A 5965-nucleotide genomic window follows, 5' to 3' on the forward strand; every position below is an offset into this window, starting at 1 on the left:
TGTAAGTTTGAATTAACCAAATTTTGACACTCAAAATAATACTTAAATGTGTGGGATTATTGGCAAACATGCAAGTTTGTTAATCCATATATTGACACTCAATATTCTACTAATTCAAAAATGCATTTTTCCATGAAGTGAAGGAACATTTTGACTTTCTCTATTTTAATTCAACCATTAATTTAAATAATTAATTTTAAATTAAATTAATTTAAAAGGATTAATTAAACAATTTAATTAATATTTAACATTAATTCAAATGATAGTTCAATCAATTCTGACACATATTGATTAAAATATTTAAATCTGATCTAAATATCTCTAATTCTCTCTTTTTGTTTAATTTGTAAATAAAACAAAAATGCGGTTAGATGTATCGTATATATTTAGCGCATATTCCCTAATTTGAATTCAAACACTTCGAACTCACTCGTCACCTTGTTCTATGGTTTAGTCCGATATGAGCTAGCAGGAGACCTAATAGACCTATAGATCATGGCCTCCATCGATCCGAGATTAACCGGCTAAACTCATTAACCTTGTTAACCAACATTCGTTAACTATTAGAACACTCCACTATAGCCTAGTAGTTGCATTCCCCTCACTATAGATATATTTTTGTCCATATGATCTAACCATGATTAGTAAATCAATCCTTCACAGGTTGTTCGTAACTAGAGTTCGGTCAATTTACCATTTTACAACTAAAGTTACTTTTTGTTCCTCATGTCTCACTGATCCTCTAATGAACAATTGGTTTGTGGTCCGACTAGTAAACTGAATCCCCCTCAGGCCAATGAGAGGGTGGGGCCCCTTGTTCAAGACTTGGAGTTAGTACTTAAGGTAACTACATCTCTATTATCCCTAAAACTGGGTAGGAGTGAATTCCATCTTACACCCTATGTCCCCAGCCATTCACCTAGTCTTACCCCTGAAATGGGAAGCCTATTGAGTCGGTGAACTCGAGCCACTCTCACCCATGCAAATCTAAGGATAATTTCGAACAAATAGGTGTTCATGGTTAGCTTAGGATTAAGATTGAGTTATCTAGGTCATCGAATGAAAAAAAATCAGTCTCAATAGTAAACGACATTATAAAATGAGAGTGATTTTCTTCATGGTCCGATCTTATGCAATACTCATTGCATAAGACGCCCCCACTCACATGTCTCCGCATGTACAATTTAGTGATCACATTGTTTATATCATATACAAAAGTGGGCCGCATCTATAGTGTCCCTAGGATAAGGTACTCAGCCTTATTCCTGTACTATAGATCGTTTTGACTATATACTTGAACTTGATCCACTCTTATGTCTCTACATATAGTTCAAGTAATCATACTATAGTTAGAGTGTTCTTAGTTTATTGGATTGAGATTAATAATCGTAATATTCACTCTATTCAATAACAATCTTCACTGGATAAACATCAATAATAACTTTATTGAAAATAAAATATGTTTTTGTTTACAAACTATGAGTTTTAGGACATAAAACCCAACACTAGCGTCCTCCTTGACACTCTTTTCCTTCTCCAATTGATGTGCAACCTTCAATCCATCCTCCTTCGGGGTCCAACAACCTTGCTGGCACACCACCGCGTGTCCATCCACTTCGTGGTTCAGCCTCCTCGCTTGCACACGGCCTCGTTTCTATGCCCTTCGAGGCTCAGCCTCCTTGCTGGCACATCTATAGATGTCTAGCTCTTATAACATTTGTAACTGCCCAAGCCTACTGTTAGTAGATATTGTCTTATTTGGGGTTTCCTTTTCAGCCTTCCCCTAAAGGTTTTAAAAACGGGTCTGCTAGGCAGAGGTTTCCACGCTCTTATAAAGAATGCTTCGTTCTTCTCCCCAATCTATGTGGGATCTCACAATCTACTCCCCTTCGAGGACCAGCGTCCTTACTTGCACTCATTTTTTCTTTCGAGAATAGATGACTTTTTCGATCAGCTGCAAGGGGTGTTTGTGTTCAACAAGATAGATATGAGGTTGGGGTACAATTAATTGAGAATTGGAGAAGAGGACATCCCTAAGACAATCTTCAGAAGTTGCTAGGAACATTACAAGTTCACAGTTATGTCCTTCGGCCTCACCAATGCCCCCGCGGTTTCTGTGGAGCTTATGAATATGGTGTTCAAGGATTACTTCGTAACTTTGTGATCGTGTTCATCAATGATATATTGTTATATTCCAGAACTGAAGGAGAGTATGAAGATCACTTGTGAATGGTTCTGACTGTGTTGAGCACTCACTAGTTGTATGCCAAGTTTTCTAAGTGTGAGTTATGACTATTGGAAGTAGCATTATTGGGTCATGTGGTCTGAAGAGGGGGAATTAATGTGGACCAAGCTAAGATTGAAACTATCATGTGATGGCCTCAGTCGACGACAGTGATGGAGGTAAGAAGTTTTTTAGGTTTGATTGTCTGCTATAGGAAGTTTGTCCAAGACTTCTAAAAAACATTGGCAGCGATGACTCAGTTGACCAAAAAGGGGAAGCCCTTTGTGTGGACTCCAACTTGTGAGGAGAGCTTTGAAGTGTTAAAAAGGAGGTTGGCGACTGCACGAGTTCTCACAGTACCCCATGAATCAGGCAACCTTGTTGTGTATAGTGACATCTCAATGAAGGGTTTGGGTTGTGTGCTTATGAAAAATGGGAAAGTAATTGCGTACAACTCTAGACAGTTGAAGGACTACGAGCAAGATTATCCTACCTATGACTTGAAGTTAGCTGCCGTGGTGCTCACACTGAAGGCATGACGACATTGTCTTTATGGAGAGAGAATCCAAGTGTACAAAGATCACAAGAGCCTTAAATATTTGTTCACCCATAAGGAGTTGAATACAAGATAAAGGAGGTGACTCGAGCTAGTGAAAGATTATGATGTTGAGATCCTTTATCATCCTAGTAAAGATAATGTGGTAGCTGATTCTTTATCATCCTAACACCCAACTTCGTTTCAGTACAACCTTCCATCCTCAGACAGATGGNTCGGCGAATAGATTTGGTTCTTTCTTTTCTTGTGCCCGGCTCAGTATCATAAAAGGGAATGGCTAGGTGGGATAGACAAGCTAAAATAGAAAACAAAGAGTAGATAGAAATGAAGAAAGGAAAAAGGAAGACTTTGAATCAATTTACCACCTACCTCTCATGGAGTTTGCTTATAATAACAATTATCATGTAACGATTCAAATGGCTCTGTTTGAGGCCCTGTATGGGAGGAGGTGTCAAACACCAGTGTTCTGGGAAGAGGTTGGAACTCGACAACTTATGGGACTGAAATTGGTTCATGCCAACAACACGACAGTCCAAAAATAAAAATCAAGGATACTTACTGCACAAAGCAGACAAAAGAGTTACGCAAGCACTCGAAGAAAGGATCTCGAGTTTGTGGTGGGCGAACATGTTCTTCTGAAAGTAGGTCCCATGAGAGGGGTGTTGAGGTTTGGAAAAATGGGTAAGCTTAGCTCCAAGTGTTAGGTCATGGAGCCTGCTACTTATTTATAGCTTGGTCAACGGTTATACATAGTAAAGCTATATCCAGTAAAGCTATATATAGTAAACTGAACCATATATTTATCCCCTTAGGTAGAGCATTGAAAATATGTATTCTCTGTATTCTCATACTCTACATACTTGAAGTCATCAATATAAATCCTTGAGCCAGAGTTCGTGCATTTTCTCTATCCTGTTCTTTGTGTTCATCTAGATCGAGTGTGTGCGTTGTTGTGCGATCCTAACAACTGGTATTAGAGCTAGGCGAAATTCACCACAATCAGTGAAGATGGAAAGTTCAAAGATTGGAATTGAGAAGTTCGATGGATCCGATTTCGGTTTCTCGAAGATGCACATTGAAGATTATTTGTACCAGAAAGATCTTCAAACACCCCTATTGGGGGTGAAGCCGGATACCATGACCACGGAGCAGTGGAAGCTCAAAGATTGACAAGCCTTAGGGTTGATTCGGTTGACGCTATCCAGAAACGTGGCATTCAACATCATCAAGGAGAAGACAACGTCAAATCTTTTGAATACGCTGTCGAATATGTATGAAAAATCATCGGATATGAACAAGGTGTATTTGATGCGGAGATTGTTCAATCTACAGATGTTTGAAGGTGGATCTGTTGCTGATCATATAAATGAATTCAATATGATCGTAAGTCAATAGAGTTCAGTGAAAATTAATTTCGAAGATGTAATTAAAGTGTTGATTTTGATGTCATCTTTATCCAAATCATGGGATACTGTTGTTGCCGCAATCAGCAGTTCCTAAGGATCTGATAAACTGAAGTTTGATGAAATTCAAGATGTTCTCACCGCAAACAGGAAATTGGAGATTCATCAGGCGATGCTCTCAGTGTTGATCGAAGGGGAAGAAGTAAATCAAAGAGCTTAAACAAACACGGGTGATCCAAATCAAATAACTGGGAAAAATCTCCAAACAAACCCAACGTAACGTGTTGGAGATGTAGAGGAAAAGGACATTTTCGAACAAATTGTACAAAACTGAAGAAGAAGCAGAATCATAAATCAGAAGATGATGATGATTCTATATATACAACAGAAGATACTAAGGACGCTTTAATTCTTAGTGTGGACAAACCCAGCTGAATCCTAGATTTTGGATTTAGGTGCATCGTTCCATTTGTCTCCAAGTAAGAAATTGTTTTGAAATTTCAAATCAAGAAATTTCGGGAAGGTGTATCTTGCCGACAACAAAACCTTGGAGATTGAAGGGAAGGGAGATGTCTCCATACAAACTCCAGCAAGAAATCAGTGGACATTACAAGATGTCAGATACATTCTTGGTCTTAAGAAGAACCTGATCTCTATTGGTCAGTTGGATAGCACAGACTATGCAGTAGAGTTTGGAAAGAGTTCGTGGAAGATTGTGAAGGGTGTCATGGTTGTTGCACGTGGCACAAAATCTGGAACCCTATACACTACTGCAGAGTGTATAAACATGGCTGCTACTGAGAGTGCTTCCAATTCAAGTCTATGGGGTGCCATAGACTGGGACACATGAGTGGAAGATGCTGACTGCGAAAGGTGCTTTAGAAGGCTTAAAATCTGTTGATATGGGTCTTTCTAAGAGCTGTGTTATGGACAAACAAAAACGAGTTAGTTTCACAAAGGCTATCAGAGAACCAAAGAAAGTGCTGTTGGAAATGGTCCATACAGACGTCTGAGGATCATCTTCAGTTTCATCACTTGGTGGATCAAGGTACTACGTCACCTTCATCGATGATTTCAGCAGGAAGGTATGGGTTTACTTTCTGAAACATAAGTCAGATGTGTTTGCCACCTTCAAGAAGTGGAAATCTGAAGTTGAAAATTAGACTGGCTTGAAGATCAAATGCTCGAGGTCTGACAATAGAGGAGAGTACAACAAATCAGAGTTTAAAAACATTTTGTGCATTTGAGGGAATTAGATTAATAAGAATAATTCCCGGTAAGGCAAGACAAAATGGTATTGCAGAAAGGATGAACAGATTGAATGAGCGAGCAAGAAGCATGAGGATTCATTCTGGATTATCATAGATATTTTGGGCTGATGCTGTGAACACAGCAGCATATTTGATTAATAGAGGGCCGTCAGTACCCTTGAAGTTCAAATTGCTTGAAGAAGTATGGACAAGAAAAGAATTCAAGTACTCTCACTTGAGAACTTTTGGTTGTACTACATATGTTCATGTTGATCCAGAGAAGAGAGACAAGCTTGATGCTAAGGCTGTGAAGTGCTACTTCATAGGCTAATGACTCTGACATGTTTGGGTACAGGTTTTGGGATGACAAGAATAGGAAAATCATAAGACATTGTGATGTGACCTTTGATGTACATGTCCTATACAAGGACAAAGAGAATATAAACTTGAAGACTACGAAGCAAGTGGGAGTTGAGCTTGAGTGGCAAGAAAACTCACCCAGTGATGTTACAGCAAAAGCTCAAGAAACTCC

Source organism: Cucurbita pepo, chromosome LG09, assembly GCF_002806865.2.
Source record: "Cucurbita pepo subsp. pepo cultivar mu-cu-16 chromosome LG09, ASM280686v2, whole genome shotgun sequence".
In the NCBI taxonomy this organism is placed as follows: Eukaryota; Viridiplantae; Streptophyta; class Magnoliopsida; order Cucurbitales; family Cucurbitaceae; genus Cucurbita; species Cucurbita pepo.